The following is a 21610-nucleotide window of genomic DNA, read 5'->3' as shown; positions in this document are numbered from 1 at the left end:
CGATTAAAACTGTTACCATACTTCTGACAGACTAATGCTTCTTCTTTTTGGACTGTGTTAAGCATTAGTTTTTCACTGTAAACACCTGAGCAGCTAATTTCCAAAGTGAGATTGAGAGATTATCCCAAAAGCCAACATCATAGATCCCTTTAACTAACTAAGGCATTTGATAACAGATTTAAGGTTTTTTCATCTCTTGGGTATTTGATACTATGCAGAGTTTTGTACTTATCACACATACTAATCCCACTCTTCTGGAGGCAAAATTTGAGACTTAAAAGCAAGGGGTGGTGAAGAGCTAGGAAGCTGCATGAGTGAGGTAGGTGAACTGAGCATCCAGGTTTCTTGGCTGAAGCCAAAGGGGGTGTGGACAGCATAGGATCCTCATTTTGTGCGGTGCATATCCAGTTCCTGCTCTGGGCCCTTTTCCCATAGCATCCCAGGGAAGAAATAGAGAGAAAACATCCCACTCCCACCCAGTGGCTGCAGCATGCCAGGCTGCTGGTGCTAAGCCACAGCAGGCACAGAGAGGGTCCTGTCCAAAGATGTGTTTGCTACAGGCAGAGAGATGTCAGAAAATCTCTTTGATGGGCATTGAAAGCCTTTATTACAACTTTACTATCTTGAGAGAAGTGGAGAATTTTAGCAGTGCATACTTCTAGTAACACCCAAAGACAAAACCAACCCCTGCAACCCTCAAAACATTTCTGGGGCTGTGTTGAAGACACAGCTTATTACCTCTCCTTTGGGTCTGCTGACACATGGCATGGATAGACCACCCCTTTCCTCTGAGACCTTTTTCACTTTTAGAAACCACAGCTCCTCCTAGTACCATTTCAACCTCAGTCAGCAGGCACTTCTCAGTGAAATTATGCTGGATAGCTATCAAGGGATAAATTTTCAGAGCAGCATCCTAGGAATTGTATTAGATACAAGCTCTCCACCACTGTTAATAGGAGGTAACATCCACTTAGTAATATTATCCAATTATAGCATAATGGGGCCCCCATTTCCAAATGACAAACTTACACAGACAACTTACTTAACTTACACATCTTAAATACAGAACAAGGTCCTTATCTCCTGAGAGATCATTGAGTCCAACATGGAGCACCATTTTCCATAGTAGTTTCAACGAAATGCCCAAATATGTCAGACTCCTCATTTAAACAGCCCTAAAGATATCCCTGTACATGAAAAACATCAATTTTGTTATTCAGAATTCATTTTTATGACCTGGAACCATCACTACCAGCAGAACCATTCACAATTATTGGGAAGTCGAGACAAGTGGAAACACTACAGTCTTCTCATAAAGGAACTATTACAAACCAACAGGAAAAAACCTGAAAGAACAGGTAACAAATGTTTCACAAAATAAGTATTTGTACCAACTGATGTGGAGCCTGGGCTCTATACCAACTTGTCAGTGCTGTGTGCCAGCAAGAACAGTGTCATCACAGGATGACAAAGAAAGGGTGCACAGCAATTTCATCAGAACATAGAGAATCACCTCCATAAAACACTCTGATGCTGCTGAAAGCAGATGAAGCAGCACAGCTTTCTGCTGAGGTGGAACAAGTGCAGGTACTAGCAGTTGTGGGCACTCGCTGCATATACAAATGTATCATAAGCATTAAGTGCCTTGGTCCAACAGCTCCATTCGGAGCGATCTTCCTTCATCCCTGCCACAAACAGCACATGTTAGTACATGTCACACTGAAGTTTTCTGTGAAATACCTTATTAGACCACTAAAATATTATAAACAAAAATAATCATGTGAACAGGAAAATGTAAGTCACAATATAGTGCAAATTCTCATATTAACACCTAAAGAAAAAACAGGAGATCTAAGGAATATACATTTTTTCTGAGACTTATGGGAGACCAGGAATAAGAATCTATAAAAGACATTTTAACTAAATATATTTTTGTCCTGTGTAACAGACCATTAAGACTGGTATAAGACTTTCTTGCCCACTTTCAGACTGAGCTGGTTTTACCCAGAAGAAGCTCCACCCAGAACACTGGATGAGAAGATCACTCTTCATGCTAGAGTTTTCACTATCTCGGGAGCTTGCACCACTGAGGGCATACAACATATTCAAGCCAATCACAGGTCTTGCTACTCAGTTAAACAAAAATACAAAATTAACAAGACCTAGCCTACAGCACTGTAAACTAAAATCAATTATTGAGACGGTAAATGAAAACTGCACTGAATTTTGTTGTCAACTCATAAGCAACAAGCATGCTGCAGACTCATTACAGCGTGATGTTTTCTGATTCTCTGATGCAAAACTCTTTTACCATTTACAGGGAGCTCTCACAATGACAGATTTTTGAGAACATAGAAACAAGAGTGTTATATTTATAACACTAGTGCCTTAGTTTCACAGATGAAACCTATTCCATCTACTAAAATGTAAAGCCTAAGGCCACACACAATAGCTAAGTTAATATGAAGAAAAACCCAGACAGTAACACCATACAGAATATTGCTGTAGTTTAAAAAGAAAATGTCCTCAAGTGGTGATTTATTTCACTATTTCCAGAACTATTACTGCAAACATCACTGCACATGAAATACTTCAATATACATATGTGAGGGGGTTTTTTTAAATTAAAATAATAGTTTTGTTTGTGCAACATGCACCTGGGTGCCCAACTCTAGTGTAGAAAACCTTAAGAGAGCAATTGCAGCTCTCTCACTTCCTATTCTGTCTGCTTTCACACCCATGTGTCTGCCTTCACCACACAGCAACACTTCCCCCTTGCTAAGTTTTGTAGCTGTTTACATAACTGTACTGAGGCTGTCTGGAGTGTCCCTTGGCTGAGTTTCTCAGTAGCTGGTGCCCAGGGAACACATCTGTACTGTAACAAAGCCCTGGCTGCAGGGTATCTGATACAAATGGGGTCCACAAATCACTGTTGGTCCCCTTGCCCAGTTGCCTTTCCAAGCCCTTAAGGTGCAACATTAGGCCTGTCCTTACAGCCTGGATACTCCAGTGAGTATGGACTATCAGTTGCAAAGCTTCAACAAGTTCAAGCTCTGCTTTCTGCCTTGAGTACTTAATTCCAGGAGGAAGGAGAAAACCAACCAGAGAGCCTTAAGACACCCAACAAGACAGTAATTTGCATCCAAAAGAGGAAGGTGATTTCCAGAGGAAATACGTGTTTTAACTTAGTTGTCAGTGCATGCAATGTGTGAATGCAAATGTTCCATAATAAGGCAACTTCACACTGCTTCACATCAAAATCTTCAGATCTTTCAAAATACTAAAAAATCTCAACCCAAGACTGCAGACTGGAGCAGATTAATATTTTGCTTTCAAAAAAGAAAAAAAAAAAACAAAAAACCCAGCATGGTGCCAGCAGGAATCAAGACACACAATCTATAGAAATACAGGAGAAAGGGAAGTGAGAGAAAAATGTGGCCCTGACCCAAGTCCCTCCTGGCTCCCACTGCCATTCTGTTTGCAGGCTGTGCCTCCACCAAGTCAGCAGTGTTTTGCAGACCTCCTACTGTAGTATGCCCGAGTTATTTTTCCATTTCCAACACTTCTGTCCTTATCAGGGCAGTTCTGCTTCTCTAGCTGAGCATTCAGGATGACTCACAGCATGCAGGAGAAATCTGGATTGCTCAATAAGCACTGGCCTTCTCCCTAACAGAGTAACAAGCCCACTTTCAAAGGAGATTCTCACACACACCAATTGTTCTATAGCACATTGTTGCTTCAAACCAAAGATCTTCTAAACAGCAGAGCAACATGTTTGTTACAATTAAAAATCTGCATAAATGAAGTGTTTAACTTGAGAAAAAATCCTGTTCCGTTAACTAAGTGCTTGATAAAACACTGTAGTGCAGCAAGAATGTCATCAATCTACTTTGGATTAGTCTCACAGCATGATACAGTCATGCTCAAATAGATGTTTTATCCCATGCTGGTCCCTGAAAACATTTTCAGCACCATTCAGCAGCTGAATTTCAGGAGGAAGCACGGAAGAGGAGACAGGATGGCCACCGCACAAGTGCTTCATGAGGAGCAGCTGACAGATGGTGTTTCTGTTTGCACGCTCTGTGTAACACACTGCACCAGGGAAGTGACCCTGTGCCTCCTGTGGGCTCTGCTCCATTATTTTTCCCTAGGTACACTCTCCCCTGCCTGATTTCAACTCGGTTTTCTGAAGCAGACTTACCACCTTGTCCAAGAGATACCAGGTTTTGCCCAAGAAAGCTTATGATACAAGGAATTCCAATGCTTTGAGGATGCTGATTGGCAAATGTGAAGACAAATACATGATTTTAAATATCTCTGGATGGACTTTATTCACAAAGCACATACAGTCATGAGGCAATTAAGTGCTTTCTTGGCAAAATAATCTTTTCAGATCTTATCCCAATACACTTTCCCAGGGCCATTTGCTTGCTGTAGTTTGTCTTGTTACCCCTTAAAAAAGGATGAGAAGTACAGAGCACCATTAGTTATATCAGATGTTCTTGTCCTTACAGCTTTGATTATTTATCAAAAGATCACTGAACTCTACTTTGACTTTCAAGTTTGGTGCATTTTATTTACACATCTGGTTTTGTGGTTTCATGGAAAACTCATCACATCAGCTCTCAGAGAAGCAGGAAGGTCATCAGCCAGGAAAGAGGCAGCTGATAGAGGGGATGAAGAGGCAGAAGGAATCTTCGGGCACCACAACACTTGTGTCTTCTCTTAGGACTCACAGCCACATCCAACACAGCAGTGTTCTGTAGTTTCTTTTCTCACTGTTGCTGTTTCTGCAAAGTCTGGGCTATCAAACTTTGCAACAACAGTGGTCTTAAGCTCAGAGGGCATCTTGAACTGAAAAATGCCATCTGAAAAAATGAAAAATACTACTTTTAAACTAAAAATGCTGCTTTTAGTGAATAATACTCTCAACATCTCTAGTATTTACAAGATCACTGACAGAAAGGTATCTACTGTATTTCATAGAGAAGCCTGTTAATCAATGTAAATTAAATAAAACACATAATACAAGTATATTTCTACATGTATTTACTGACATGTGCACCTGTGAATTCATAAATAAGCAATGCATAACAAAGAAGGAGTAAGAACATGCAAGTTTTCAGTTATTTATAAATTCTAGTTCCTCCCATTGCTGTTTCTGCTTTTAAGCTACCACAAAAATAGATATCAAGTCCAAGTGAGCCCTTTGCACTACCAGGAGCCTACAGACAGAAATCCACTCGTACTGAGGACAGTAATGAATCAAACCTGCACTATACTCACCACAAGCAGTTTGACTACAACAGTTTTTTTAAAAATTCAACTCTACTGCCACCATTACAATTTATTTCCAAGATCCCAGTGAAATCACTAACTGCAAAAGGGCACAGCAACTCTGAAAGCCAGCCCTTTCATCTGACTGCCTACACAGAAATATCTGTATTTCAAAGTGGGCCTGAGCAAGTTCTCCAGCTGGCTCCAAACCCCGGGTCAGTGCAGATTTTTAAAACTTTCATCATAAGAATGTGTTTTTATACCACATAAGGAACCAAAGCATTGGAAGAAGTGTATTTACTGCAGGAGGTGATACACTCCTTGGCTCATAATTTTTGCAGCCATTTACAGTTTTGCAATGACACAGCATACATTTTTCTAGCATAAATACTGTTGCATTTGACATTTTCTTGTCCCACTAAGTTAACATATTTCTAGAGTTCGTTCCTATTGAAGAATGAGAACTAATGTTTAGTTCTCAGAAACTCTGCAAACAGGAGATCTTCTTTCCTTTACTTAAAGCAATGTTCAAACCTACCTGATAGCTTAATATAAATAAAGAAAACCAGGTAAATTCTTTCCTGTGGTAGTGAATAGCATCTATACAGTTTGCTTGATACAGAGCACCAGAACATTTATTCTGACATGAGAGACAGAACTGACAGTTTTATTACTATGTGATTACAGTTTCTTTAAAGATTTTTCTCCTCTCCTGCCAGACATTTCACTTCATGGTTGAGTGCTTCTCTGCTTGAGAGAAACTTCTTTCCTCAAGAATGAAGCAATCTTGGCTTGAGCAACCACTAGGCAAAAAACTCCCTTATTTGTCCCATAAGAGAAAGCAAGTTCATGCCAAATTAAGCTACAGACAGCACAAAAAATTAAGTTTGCCTAAACCCAGAGGCTAGATCCATCCTGCATGCCTATGGTTTTGATTTCTCTAGTAAGGACAAGAGAGAAGAAATAGCTATGATAAGACTGAACTCAGGTAAGAAAAGAGAACAGGAAAAGAGGACAGGTCACAGGGTTCAAGGGCAGGAGGTGCCTTATTGTGGAACCCACTCTGCAGTTTCCATATTCCTCACAGAAATGTCCCTTGGTATTTTCCAATAGCAAAGAAAAAAAAATAAGATGCATAAATAAATTCAGACAGTACACCGAGTTTAAGAACTCATGCATACAAGCTAAGAGCATTATTACATGCACACATGGAAGTCTTGGTAAAATTAGGCTTCGCAATACTCATTAAATTTTGATCAACACACAAAAATTAAACTGAGCACTACTGAATTTTTAGAGATTTTTACTACAGAAAAAATGCTTCCAATAGCTCTGGTCATTAAGAAATTCACCTTTTAATTAGATAAAACTTTTCCCAAGATAAAAAGCCAATAAAGCACCAGAACACAAATGACTAAGTCTTGCTTTACAGATCTTTTCCGCAAAGGAAATTTACCAACTTCCAGTCCTGAGAACATCTAGGTTAAAACAATGCAATTATTCCCCAAAAGGATAATATTTGACAAGGTGAAAATTTCAAATATGACCTCTCATTTTTATACAAAGCTCTCCAGTGACAGTCTGGACAGATACAGCAACACTGTGAGAGATTCTGGCCTGATTAGAAGTCTGGTTGACGTGAGTTCCCTGTGAGACATTCCTGCAGGGCAAAGGAGTCCAGGAAGGCTGGGCATTTTTCAAGGAAGAAATCTTAAAGATGCAGAAGCAGGCTGTTCCCATGTGCCAAAAGACAAGATGGTGGAGAAGACTACCAGCCTGGGTGAACAGAGAGCTTTGCCAGAGAGTGAAAAAGAAGGAACATTTATCATCTTTGGAAATAGGGGCAGGCAATTCAGGAGGACTACAAGGATGTGGTGAGATTATGCAGAGAGTAAATCAGAAGGCCCAAAGCTCAACTAGAATTTAATCCAGCTACTGCTGAAAAAGACAGTAAAAGTGATTGCATAAATACACTAGCAACAAAGGAAGGTTAAGGAAAATCTCCACCCTTTACTGGATGTGGGGTAAAATGTAGTGGCAAAGGATAATGAAGGCTGATGTAGCCAACCCCTTCTTTGGGAACAGAACCAGCCAGCACAGATTTATGAAAGGCAGATCAACTAACTTGATTTCCCTCTATTACAAGGAAACTCCCTTAATGCATGAGGAAAGGGCTCTGGATCTAAGACATCAACAAAACCTTTGACACAGTTTCCCACAACATTCTCATGGAGAAACTGGCTGCTCCTGGCTTGGATGGGGACATTCTTCACTGGGTTAAAAAGCTGCCTGGATGGCTAGGCACAGAGAATGGTGTAAATGGAGTTAAATCCAGCTGGCAGATGGCTACAAGTGGTGTTCATCTGCTGGAGAGTAGGAAGAATCTGAAGAGGGATCTGAACAGGCTGGATCCATGGGACAAGGCCAACTCTATGTTTTTTCCAGGAAATCTATATAAGGCCAACTATTCCACCTAGGACGACTAATTTCCGTGTCAAAGTAAAGGCTGAAGTTACTGCAGATTTCCTAAGAATTATACATAAAGTCCATCTTAACACCTTAAAAAAGGTGGCAGAGAGATATGGAAATGGGACCACAATTCCACCAAAATTGTTTTTTTTCCTGTGCAAATACTCTTGTCAGCTTTTATCTAGCAAGAACATCCCAGGGAAATCTGCCTAACTTTTTTAAGTTATTATCTTGTAGTTTTTTAAGGGAAGAAAAAAATTCAGTTTCACATGGAAAAACTTCAGATGTTAATGGCAAAGGTTATCTATTTGTTTTGCAAGGTTTTTTAATGACTATACTGCCTGTTGCTTTAATATCTAGATACATCGTTTATATTTAATCTATACAGTAAATTTTCTATGAGCACAGCTGATAAAGTGCTACTACCCTACAAATACCACAATCACACAGAAGGAACAGTTCAGTTAGCTTACTGGCATCTGTGTAGGGTACTCTGTTGGTACTTGTTTAAGGGATTACATTAAGTAGTAGTGATCCTATCTCAGGGGGAGACTAGGGACATATCTTTTGTGCTATCTACACAAAATAGGCGCCACCTAAACAATTAATACAACTGGAAAACTCAGATTCCCTGAATACAAGTAGCTTCTCCTGCAGTACCATTAGTGCACAGTAGATATTTCCAGATTTTACTTTTAGTTCAGCATCTTCATTTGCATCATTCATTCTGTGATACTGTTTCCAATTTGAAACTGGAGTTCTTGGATGGTTTCATCTTTATAACTGATCACAAGCACACACTTTTACAGCTTTCGTATAAGATGTAGCTGCTCATTATTAGTCTTATTAGTGTATTAGTAACATGTATTTTGATGACAAGGTTTAAATTACAAGCTATGTAAGAAAAGGTGCCAGAAAATCCCCAATTTAAATAACTACAAAATCAAGGCAGAGTTTAGGAGGAGTTGGTTTAGGTCAAGTCAAGTATCAGTGAATCAGTTCAGTTATGCAGAATACATGCACATTTCTGCAATTCTGCTTGCACAAGTCAGGGTGCGGGTTTTTTCTGCACACGTGATTTCTTCATAATCTCCAGCTACCACAATGTGAGAACTATTTCAAGCTGTGGCAAGTTGTTGACATCACTTCAACACCATGAACTGATGTGGACCACAAAACCAACCTAGGGTAAGCAACAACCACTCAAGGACCATAGCAAACAATTCCTCTCTGTGCTAGTTTATTTGACCTATTTTTTCCCCTTGGATATCTCTTTCTACAGTTTGCTACTCCAGGACAAATTTACCAGGTGCATGATTAGAATCACAGTGTCACAGGATAACAGATTGGAAGGTGCTATATTTAAAATATAACTATGTGGAAAAAAGTCCACTTTTCTGTCTTTTAGCTCAGCAGTTTGGCTGTAAGAACACTATGGGAGACCACAGCAAAGCCAAAGCTGAGCCATAGAGCTGCTCTCTCTGTATGCTGAAGTCACCAGAAGGACTTGCTCCTGCACCTTACCAGGGTCTGCAGAGAGGCTGACCTTTTTAATTAGAGATATCTTTTTAAAATAGCCAGTATTTTTCAAGACTATGCTGTCTCAAAATATCACTTACTTCACTGAGAATAAATAAGACTCTCATAATCTAGATTTTTACACTGTTCTCTGAATACCACCACCAAAGGTATTTTACAATATTCTCTAAATGTACAGCAATAACAATTCGGTGTACTTGGGCTTACTACAGGTTTTTAAAATTTTACAGACTTAAATATCAAACCATAATTTATCTGCTTTTCCACAAGACAGTATGACAAGCTTTCTGTAGACCTGTTGAGGGGGGTGTATCTTGCAGAGTGCCAGACAGTCTGGAATAAAAATGGATTCAGGGTGACTGGAGGCCAGCATTATTAACTGCACTCCAGCAGCTGCTCTGTTCCAACCATATTAATATAAATACCTTAGATTCCATGTTGCTATTTTAATAAGTTATCAAAATATAAATGACCATGAAGGCCTTCACAGTCTGCAGGAGAAACTGCAGAAACCTTTACAAAAGCAAGAGGACAAAACACTGTTTATGGAAGAGGAGAAACCAAGCAGTGTTTACACAGCAGGTGAACAGAAACAAAGCTCCAGGTTTTCTGGCAAACACAGGAATATTTTAGCCACTGAACTGTTCCCTGCCTGGAGTTATTGTTGAAAGGGGGCCTTTCTTGCAGCTATTAAGAAAAAGTAGTTCATACCAGTCATCTGCTGTCAACACTTTGGAATCTGCTTTTTTGAGAGACAGCTCCAGAAGCTTTAAGCATTTCTAGATGCACATTTATTTCTGTTGCACATTTGTTTTCTCCAAAGTGAAAACACAGAGCAAACATGTCAAATTAGTCAGCCCACCAATATGCAAGTAAAAAAAATTTTACTCTGGAGCTGAACCAGAAGGAGCCCCATTCTCTGGCATGCTCACAGCTACAGAGCATAGGGACTCCAGCTGGAGCTGGGATCATCACAGGAAACCCAGATACCCATTATATCAGGATGTGGCAAGAAAAAGGAAGAGTGTCTCAAGTTTATAGTGGTTTGTGATAACTATCACACTATTTTATCTCATGGGACAAAACATAACTGAGCCAAAAGAGAAACAGAAAAGCTTCTGAATTCTAATATCCACTTGAGTCACTGCTTTCACAAGCTGCTTTCTGAAGCCAGAACACACAGTGAAGGTAATAACAACATTTCATTACTATTTTTAAAGGGTATAATTTTACAATGCCAGCGTTTCCACCAATGGCTATTACTGATCATGCTCCTAACTTTGCCCATGTACCTCACAAATCTCTACACAGCTTTCTGCCTCCTTACCCACTGTTTTTACTTTTTCTTGCTCCTTTCTGCCCTTCTACATCCCTTCTGCAACATCAGTGAGCTTCAGTCTGATCACTGCATAGCTTAAATAAAAGTTGAGGTTTTTTTACTCAGGCAGAAATGTCTTCCACATCCACAGTAAATCAAAGTAAATTAAGGATCTACACAGTGAGCATCCAGTATGCTCCTGGATGAAAAAAAGATTGGGAATTCATTGAAGAACATAGGAAAAAGCATCCTGTTAGGGTTTCTCAGAGGAGAAGGTTATGGGGAGTCCTTGTAGGAGCTTTGCAGCACCTATAGAGGGTCTACAAGAGGGATGGAGAAAGACTTTTGGATACTTTTCCCACCTGCTCCAGAAAACCTCCACCAACCCACCTTAATGTATTAGAGGTCTCACTAACGCACTCAAAAGCTTTCTCTCTCATACACACATGGAAAGCATAACATCCTGGTACATTTTTGGTTTACTCTGAAAAGCATCATCTTCTATTTAGCAAATCCAGAGCAACTACTTTCCCATTAATCTAACAACATAACATGAGGTTGAGCATCCTTTGACTCCCAATAAAACAATCTCTCCCTGTGGCTTTGGACGAAAGGACCGTGTCCTCATGGCTGCGCTGCAAAAAAGCCACATTTAAGATTCAGTGGCTTCTTCAACTGGTTTGCTTGAATTCTAATTGAAACACCAGAGCTGCTCCACTCAGAAGCATTTGCTACACATGGTATCTCAGAGTGCCTGAGAGAAGGGAAAACTCAGCAAAGAAAAGTGACAATATTAATTACACTTTTTCTGTTAAATACAGAACAGTTCATTAAAAGCTTAAACAGGTGGCAGGTTTGGCAGCTCTATTGTGTACAGGCTCTAGACAGATTTATCATGCCTTTCATTTTAAAACATTTATGTGAACGCATTTGCTGAGATAAATTATCTTGTTCACAAAAGCATCCTGATCAAGGCTGCTGTTTGAAGTGTTACATCAATCAAATCATGTTGTAAAAATGTTAGCATCAATTTTGACAAACAGCATCTCATATTTATAGCTTTGGTGCTCTCTCCATTAGTTTCCCCTCCAATTTAGGTATTTTGTACATTTTGGATCTACAATAGTCAAGGAAGTACTAAACACAAACTGGCTGAGTCATTTAAAATGGCTGGACAGATACCCTGGGGAAAGCAGACAGCCAGGCACACTGCTGCTGTCTCATAGCAACTAAAAAAAAAGACATCTAGACTCACAAGCAGGTTTTCGGAGTTTCCTGAGAGATTGAAATGAAGGGCTGCTTTCATGGAAAGGCAAGATTTCAGCCACTCCAAGGCTTTTCATTAGGCAGCTCTCCTCAGAAACATTTGTCTGAAGGGAAAGTAATTACACTGCTATGGTTTCAATTTTTGTTCACAAACTTATTTGTGTAAGTACTCAGATGCACAAAAGCCAGGGTCTCACATCCCAGACCCCATACATCAAGCTAGGAACCTTTCACAAAGACTTGGTATTCAGCCCAACAAACATTTAAATATATATACTACAAAAATCTAGTCCAACTAGAGTGCCACTGAGCAACTGCCTAAACTTAACAGAGAGAAGACATTCAGATTAAGTTTCTGCCTATATCAGCAGAGGTGTCTGAAGTGAGACTCAGAGCTATGAAGAATGAAGCAAATTATCCAAATTTCTACTGCTATGATCCAGTGTCAGAGCACCAATCAAGAAGTGGGACCCCATGGAACACATTTAGCAAAACAGAACAATAAAGCTCTCCAGCCTGAGAGTCCCACTGAATTGTAAGATTCACCAAGATTGCAAGATTCACAAACACCAAGTCTTTGTGAAAGGTTCCTAGCTGGATGGATGGGGTCTGGGATGTGACACACAGTCACTCAAACATAAACAGCAGTAAGTTCATTTGAAGCCACAGAATCCAACACTTTTCAGCAAGGTTTATGTTAAGGAACAAAAGTCTTTTCCACTACTCTGAAGAAGAAACCCATGTCTAAATCATCTCCTAAGAGGCACTTGTATCAATGATTGTTCTGGATCTCTTTTCTTTTCTCTTTCCCCTTTAAAGCAGAGAAGATCAACTGCTAGGACAATATTCTACTCTAGGGGATTGAGTAGGTTTTTGTTTTAAAACATAAATTTGTACCACAATTTAATGACCTCTATGTAATGCTTGTGTTCCCATTCACACAAAGATTTCAAGTTCTAAGAGTGGGTGCTAAGAAGAACTGAGGATAAAAAAAATTATTTTCAAATGCAAATGGCTTTATGATCTAAGACAACCAGATAAAGTACCAAAGGCTGTAAACACGCCTGTCCGATGTTCAGTTCACAGTCTGAGTTTCAGGGCCTTTTAACCAATACACACCTCTTTAGTACCACCTATTCAAGATTTCAGGCATTTCTGACCAAGATGCCTCTTAAATATGAGTGCCAGCCAAACAAATGACAGTCACCATCAGCTTTGCAGGATTCTCATCCTCTATTATTAAACTGAGAAGTTTAATAATAAGTTACATACATTACAATATCTATCCAAAGGGTGGGTAAGGACATAGTTTTGTGGTAGACACTGTCAGGATTTTGGGACTTCTGTCCCTCTTTATTATTAATATCATGGAACTATCAAGGGAAGTGCAGTCTGCTGATTTGTGCAATGTCTTTGCTACAGACAGACATTTGAAAGTAAGACAGCAGATGTCAGAACAATAACAACAAAGTGCTTTTTGGCACTTAAACTTTTAAAAACTGTTTCTCCCATCAACTATAAATTCCTGAAATTGTTAATCTTAATTTTAAACTGAACTACCCTCATTCCTAGTACAGAAAAAGGACTCATTAGATAAACCCAAGACGTATAAAGGCACTGCTGCTGACCTGCTGTATTCAAGTTTCTTGTACTAACCAGTACAGCCCCATCTCAGTTTCTTCTCTACTGCACTGTGTTCTGCACAATTGTCACAAACTTCAGCTGTTAAAAGAGCAAAATTATTTTTATGTGCTTCGCTGCTGATAGAGAATTAAGTGTTTTGGTAAAGGCAGTCTGGCAAGATTTCTCTCAACACATTTTTACCTTGTTTGGTCCATTTAAAGAAACTTGGAATGGTTCTTGATGGAGGCTTGTATCAATGACTCCACAGAAACCAGGGTTCAACCCATTAAAAACAAGCGAGCATTGCCATCATAGAATTGGACTCAGCTGGCAGAAGGAACTTCTTTTGCCACATCACTGACTGTCTGAGCTGGAAAGGGAACGAGACCAGCTCCAGAAAGCCAGAGTCACTTATGGAAATATTTTCAGACTGCTAACTGAAGAGTAAAGAGGATTTCAGGAATGTAGTTTGAGGTCATTCAGTTTTTCTCTACTACACAAGCCTGTTGAAGAACTAAGAAAGCCTCTTCCCCTAGCAACAAGTCATGTACATGCTACTTATTCAGCTGCAAATACAGCTTTTATCCCAGAGGTAATGGATTTAGAGAAGGCTATTCTTAAGCACTAATACGCTAAAAGAACTCAATTATTTTAATTTGAAGACTAATGAGGCTCTCCTGTGAGCTATTCATTTTGCTACTTCCATGAGCCACGCACACTTGTACCACATCAAAGTAAATAAAAGGAAGGAAGACAAAAGTCATCATGACTTGGCCCTTTTAATGGACACAGACCTCCTACAGTGCTGAACCTCCCTTCCAACAGGAAGGCAGGAAGATCATCAAAAGCCCATCACCCATACAAAGGTCAAGCTGTAGAAAAGACTGATTATCACACAGCTGCTTCTCGTCCCTACTTGTTTGGAAATTTTTACAGCATTGAGACTGATTGTGGGATGGAACAAACTTTAATTCTGGTTTTCTCAGGCCACTCATAATTGACTTGATCATGATTAGTCTAATGCACAAGTGCTCCTATCTAACAAGATCAAGAGATTATGTGAGATTACAAGGAACAGCACCACTGTTACTCGAGTCCTTGTGAGGACACACCCACTGTATCTTCCTCTGTGGCCACCCAAGCTTCACTGCCGCAACCCTCCCATCACACCTTTAAAAACTTAAGCACACAAGGGGTTTGGTTGCTAATCCCTGGAGGACAGAAAATTATTTCTGGGGTTTCAAGCAAGGTGGAAGACAGCCTTTATTTTGTGTGGAGAAGAAAACCCTATTATTTTCTCAATATCTGTGCACTTTCTATATTCTATTTCTCCATCTACTAAACAAATTTATTTAAGTCCTGGCTAAGTCAGGTACTGATGATACGGCCTGTACTGCTGCTAAAACTTCTTAATGCTTTACCGAAAACACGAAACAAACAAACAAACAAAAAGATCAAATTAAGACGCCATGATTCAGTGCTGCACCTCAAGCTACTGACATCAAAATAAAACTTCCATTTCCCAAGCCACTCTTATTTGATTTGTGCCCCTCTAGCTCCGTCTGGCTGTTCCACATGTAATGCTAGCCCAGCACACAATGCACAGCGTACTTTCAGATCCCTCCTCTCTCTTCTGCCATGACAAAATGGCTCTCTGAGCCTAATTTGATTTCCTGCTGGCTCAGTCCTGACACCTGAAATCCTTCAGCCACTTTTTCTTTTCCTCATGGCTGTTTACAGCACATAGGTGGCAGCCTGTGAAGGATGCCTGCACAGAGTGGAGAGCAGAGGGATGGCCAGTGGCAGAAATGCACCACCATTCCATCTCACCTCAGCTGCTTCACACGGCCTGGAAATATTTTTCTACCGATTTTGCTTCATCTCATTCCCACTCCCATCAATTTTCACAGCAAAATAAACTAAAGTTCTTCGCAAAGTCCTCAGACTCTAAAGCTGCTACTACACAGTCACCATTTTCAGAAATATTATCAAGAAATAGTAAAAGGGAAATTCAAATGTCTGAAAGACTCCCTTTCAAGTCCAAGCCATTGCTGAAGCTCAAGCCAGCCAACATGACAGGCAGCTCAGCAGACATTGAGCATTTACTAGTTCAATTTTATACAGAATAATTTCCACATGGTCACATGCTTTCTTCAAACCAAGAATTCTTTTTTCAACATTAATTACTTACTGAGGTATTTTAATTATCTGCTGCAGCATCAGGGCTGAGATGATAAAGCAGTGAACTGTAGTTTTAGTTTTTAAATTTCTCTGAGAAAGGAGCCTCTTTTTTATATTGTCTGTTTTCCCCTGAACACTGAAAACTCATCAACCACACCTTTACAAGTTTATCCCAAATTTCATTTGCACATTCAGGTAAGCAATTTTGAATAAGCAAAGAGCAATCTGACTCCCAATCTGAATGCACAGGCTACTGAGGTAGTCTTTCACGAGTCAGTGTAAACATAGTAAGAAATTAGTATTAGTCTATGAGAAGACATCAGCCTCTGGTGTGCAGTAGAAATGGAAGCAAAATCAAAATTGCCTTATAAAAGATAGCAGTTACCTACTAAAATCCATCTGGCAAAACCAGCAGTCTGTAAACTGTGAGTATTGTCTGAAACCTACAGTGTTATCTCAGGTTCCCCACAAGAAGGGATCTGACCCAGAAAGTGCCTGCGCTGCCTCTGCTCAGGGCAGGGGGTCATGTGGAAGAATGCTCCCCTTGTTTTTAACACTTCCTTCCCATCACTTCCCTGTTATCTTAGGAATCCTGCCACGAGCCTCATCACCACAATCAAGGGCATCCCCTCTACTCCACTGAGCTTCATTTCATACTGAGGACGATGAAGGTGACAAGTCACCTCTAATTTACTGGGACTGTTATTCTCTCAATGCAGAACTGTTTGGAGCTGTCACCTGCTCACTCATTTTCTATGTGTTAGAAATAAGGGACAAGGGAGACACTTCTGAAAAACTCATGCAGGTGCTAGTAAAAATCCTGTGGTTAATGGTTGGATTAAATTGTTCCACTGAATTCAACAGGGGATTATATATTCTATATAGAAATGTCTGGAGGTCATGAAACATTTCAGTATATTTCCAAGAAACTTCCAGTATAAAACAACAGTGAAATTTCTGTTTCATCCTTTTAAGTGATAGACAACCTTTCCATAAAGCTTATGAAGAATTTTATAGTTGGAATAAACGGCTAATAAGTTTGAATGTTAATCTTTGTTCCTCTCTTTAAGCAGAAACAAGGCCTCAGTTTCACAATCTGATAAAATACCACAGCAGCAGTATTCACCTACACAAAAATAAGAGAAAAATCCTGTGATGAGAAGTGCTAAGTCTTAGGAAAAGAAGAAGTGGGCAGGTTCCTGGACCACACATGTTAACACCCCAAAGTCATGTCCCTTTTACTTCAGCATTACATAGAAAGCATTTTTGCACAATACTCATTATTCTCTGTATATGCCAAAATAGGAAAATCTACTCATCAGTCTCTAATATCACAGTGGTAATATCTGTAACACCATGCATATGAGAAGAGGCTCATTTTCATTTATGACATAGGCTTAGACTTGAAGAGCACATATTTACACAAATTAGTGGATACATTTGGCAAAGAAAGGGATCTGGCAGTAGCAGTGCTCCATTACATTCATGTGATTTTCCCCAGCCCATTCACTTCATATGCTACTGTCAGAGTCAGTCACTCACTATTGGTCAGCCACCAATAAAGTTAGGAGGCAAAACCAGAGCAGATGGGCCTCACCTGATGCAAAGTGCCTGCATTCATCCCAGTATTATTATGCAATTCCTACAGATGTCATATCTTAGAAAAACACTTCACATAATTGCCCATATGCAAACACTTGATACATGTATTATTTCACTGTGTCACTAGCTCCCTCCATGAGACACTGTGTAAAGCCCAATGTAACTTACCATTACACTTCATAGTAAAATATCATTTCTAATCTCACAGAAAGTTATAAGAAGTCCTTAATTTTTACTGCCCCTGTACCCTAAGGTACAGGGCCCTCATTTATTTCTAGACAGGGTAATTAATGTTTCTTTCCAAAAAATTAGAAATTATGACTTTACAGTAAGTTTTCTTTTCAGTTAACCCCACATAAAGCCTGAGGTTCCCTCCTACAGGTAAGTGAAGTAAGCAATGGAGACCAAAGAAACAATCATCAGACAAGAAGGTGCTCTAGCAAAGAGCTGCAAAACTTCAAATGCAAATTTAAATTCCTGCCAGCTGTGCTTATATCCAACTTATTGCTAATTTAGAGAGAATACAGAGAGCATCTTACTCATCTTTAAAATGGTTACAGCTCTCCTCACAGGTGGCTGGCACAGAACTGTCACCACCAGCAGCCACCCTATCACGCTGCGGAAGAGGGTATTATTATCCTCAAGCACAAACTCATCCCACTTCTTTTCCCCAGCTCTGGCACCCTCCCTAACCCACTAAGAACACAATGAAGTCAGCATAAAGATGTCAACAAAGCACATCCAAGCTCATGCAGATCCATGTGCTCCTAAGCAAATATAGAAAGGCCATTTCCACCATGGTGATATCCTGGATAGCAAGAGCCAGGCTGCAATGAATAATTATCATTTTCACTGAGTCTTTATGTGACAAACTGCCCCCATTCTCTGAGCCAGAGGGAGCTCAACCCTTTTTGTTCCTTACAAAACATACTCCTTGGGTTTAAAATGACATTTTTCTTCTAGGAAGCAACTAGCTGTAGTATCCCCAAGTTCTTTCATGTGAATAAAAAAATCTTCACTGATCTGCTCATTTTCACAGGGCTCGTTAGGTTGCTTATACATACAAGAGCTGAATGCATGAAACTTCTCATTCCTTCTTCTGAGGAATGTTTCCCCTATTTTCCACTAAAAGGCAGGCCTCAAGAGACAACAACAAAAATGTAATTCCCAGAACTCACTATAAAAAAAAAAAATCCAGGGATATTTATTTGCCTGTCTTGCAGAAGACAGCCTAGCATTTGCAATTTCTCCTGAAATGACAATCCCAACCTAGGTTAAAAATCAGTGTCTCATCTTTTATAACACCACTGACTTAAGTGACCTATTTTTTCTGTTTATGCATCTGACAGTTTTGAAGAGCTCTTACCTTATTTAAGTTTTAGCATGCCCCTGACAGAGTCTGCACCTTTTTCTTAAACAAAAATCACCTTAAACAAAAATACATGCACACAGTGAGTGAATATGTGCATCCTATTGTGAACGTAATCTACAAATGAAACTAAATTAGTGATCATCAATTACTTTTAACTATTTTTCTAATATTCTACAAACCCCTCACAAATGTCTGTGTATTTGCAAAATACCAAATGCAATTGAATTTTCTTTCCAAACTGTATTTAAAACACTATCTCTACCTGCTTTTAGTAATTTTGCAGTGTTTTTAAGCTAAGAAGTGTTTATTAAATTATCCATACACTAAAACTGTGGATAATTGAAAATACCTGAAAACCACAAGCCTAAGCTTCTCATTTTGGGATACTAAATTCCTCCCCAGAAAGACTGCACAAGTCTCCATGTATTTTGCAAGTCAGACAAGAGGTAAAATTTTCTGAAACTACAGTTCAGAAGCCCTGCTGTTCATTCAGATACCTGCTAGGATTTGGTAGGGCAGATGGTCATTTAAGGATGAATATTTGCCCAGATCTATACCCTTAGGCTTCCTACCCTTCTCTCTCCCATGACACTTTTGTTCCTTATGAACATTCCCAATACTCTCTAAACCCCAAGTGCTTTTTTTGGCACTTTGTCCTTCCCCTCCACTTAAACAACACAAGGGTAGGAAGAATATGAAAGGACAGTGTTACTTGGAGCAATTCCACAGTAAAACACAATTGTATCCTGAGCATGCTTTGCACACTATGCAAGATGCAAAATGGGACTTGACACCAGAGCTACATGACAAAGGCATTCTAGTGCTTGCCACTCAGGACAAATACAGACATGAAATCACCTGAAGCATGCCTTTTTCCAGTGGTTATTCCTCCCGTCCCTTTGCTAGTATGCAGGAAAAGTTGTAGTGATCTATTCTGACATTCATGCCCCATTCTTACTTGTGTGTCTTAGTTTTTCCTTTTGCTTTTATGTACACAAACAAGGCTAAAACCCAAAGGTTGCTTCTTACCTACCTGCTTCCTAGAGCCTCTGTTCTAAAATTATTTCCAGTCTTTTTACCAGACTCTACATATAAAATGGCTTGTCCCAAAAATTTGCGTTTTCTTAGAAAGGCTTCCCACAAAAACACTGGACTCATTTTGAAAGTAACATGAACTTACATCTTCAAAGCATCACTCTCACTTCAGGTAAGAAATCAAAACACACATCTCCAGTACCCTTCCATTAAACTACTATCTTCAGCATTTTCTTTTCAGACAGTCCTTAACATGAGAGCTATTCTCTCAAAGAAAAACAGCTTCTTTCCACCTCCCCAGCTCAACTCCACCACTGCCCAAAACCCAGCCAGACTCACCAGCAGTCTGAGATCAGCAGCCCTTTCTGAACATTTCCCCATCTCCTCCACGCAATACCCTAAAGAAGGCAGGCAATAATAGCATTGCCTGCAACATTGTTACTATTTGAGAGAAATGCAGTAATTTATGTCAACTTTTCAAAATTTCAGACAGATAATTGTACCCCTTAGGTAATCTCTTCCTGAAATTATTCAGACAGAGTGAACCCTACCTTCCTGCAACATCACCTTTTGGGTGTCCAGTCAGAGGCTATCTCATAGTACTTACTTTTGCAGATATCTCTTTCTTTTCTCTCCCAACCCTGACCATTGTACATCCCAAATCAGATCATCAGAATTTTTCTCTGAGGGACCTTCTACTACCTCGCTCCTGCTGTGCACACGGTGGTTAGTTTATTAACTGTGTAAGCAGTTAATAGAGAAATCTATCATTGAACCTTCCTGCTGACTACAGAGGCATTAGCAAACTCCACAAAGCACAGCAATTCTTTTCTGGAGAGTATCCATTATTCACAGTCACCCTACATAAAAAGCCTTTATGCTCTTCCTGAATATTTGCAGCACATTGGGGACCTGCTGGACACAGCCCACTGGATAATTGGCAGCAGGGCTGCTTTTAGCTGGTTTCATTCTCCAGCAGCGTCATGTACCATTGCTGGCGATATCACCATTTGAGAGAAGCATGGGAATTATTCTAAAAACTCATTTTACTGTCTGCTTTAACATTATTTTTCTACTGTCAAATTTAGAAGTGCCTACACATCAAGATTTAGAGACCACCCTGCAAAAAAGCCTTTTTCTGCCTGTATCTTCCATAGAGGATACGTTCATGAGCTCTACTGTGAGCCATTGAAGGTTTTAAAAACAACAGAGCTGAAGTCTTTTATGGGAAAACAGTACAAGTCAAATGCTGAATGTAAATGCTATTTGCAGATGCTCTCTGTGCTCACAAGGTGAGCCAAGCAGAATAATGCAAGCAAATAATTATCCTCTGAAGAAAACAGAGAATGTGAAGAACAGTGGTTAACAAATTAATGGAAGTCCTGCCAACATTTCAGATCTGGAAGTTTAGCTCTTCCGCCTCACACCTGCTGTGAAGCCCTGGTGCAGTTCTCCAGCCCCTCATTTAACACGCTCTTCCCTTGAGCTCTGGTTACATTCCTTGAGCCTACACAGCACAGCTGAATTTTCTCCCACAGCCCCCTCTGACCACTTCACCCTCCCTCTCCCAAGGTCAAATGCTATGTGTCCAAGCTCCCACAGCACCACATTCAAGCCCCTGATCTGAAAGAGACTGCACAGCTTTACATGCATGTAATTAGCCTCTCTGAAATTATTCCTGCTTGCATCCCCTCAACCCTACCAGCTCAGGTTTGTAAGCTACAAACACCAACCTGACTAGCTCACATTTGAGTAACTATATCCTCAAAGCACTTTTAGTGCTGCAATCACAGTACTGGGCAGCATCTCCTCTGTCTTTGCACCAGGACTCCATTCCCAGCAGCAAAGAGATGGCAGCACAGGGTGATGGAAATCCATCATCCATGCCCTGCATATGGTCTCAGTCCTGATCAGTCCTGATTCATGGA

The 21610-nt window shown here is 39.9% G+C and overlaps 1 protein-coding gene across 1 annotated transcript in view; it reads right to left on the bottom strand.

The window, feature by feature from the left end:
* The window catches only part of ARHGAP24 (Rho GTPase activating protein 24), a 181620-nt gene that overhangs the window by 118652 nt on the left and 41358 nt on the right, over positions 1-21610 (bottom strand). The gene's annotated exons all lie outside the window — the stretch shown is intronic.

The sequence above is a fragment of the Lonchura striata genome, chromosome 4 (assembly GCF_046129695.1).
Source record: "Lonchura striata isolate bLonStr1 chromosome 4, bLonStr1.mat, whole genome shotgun sequence".
NCBI lineage: Eukaryota > Metazoa > Chordata > Aves > Passeriformes > Estrildidae > Lonchura > Lonchura striata.
Note: the sequence above shows the minus strand (reverse complement) of the source record. Positions and strands in the feature narration are given on the sequence as shown.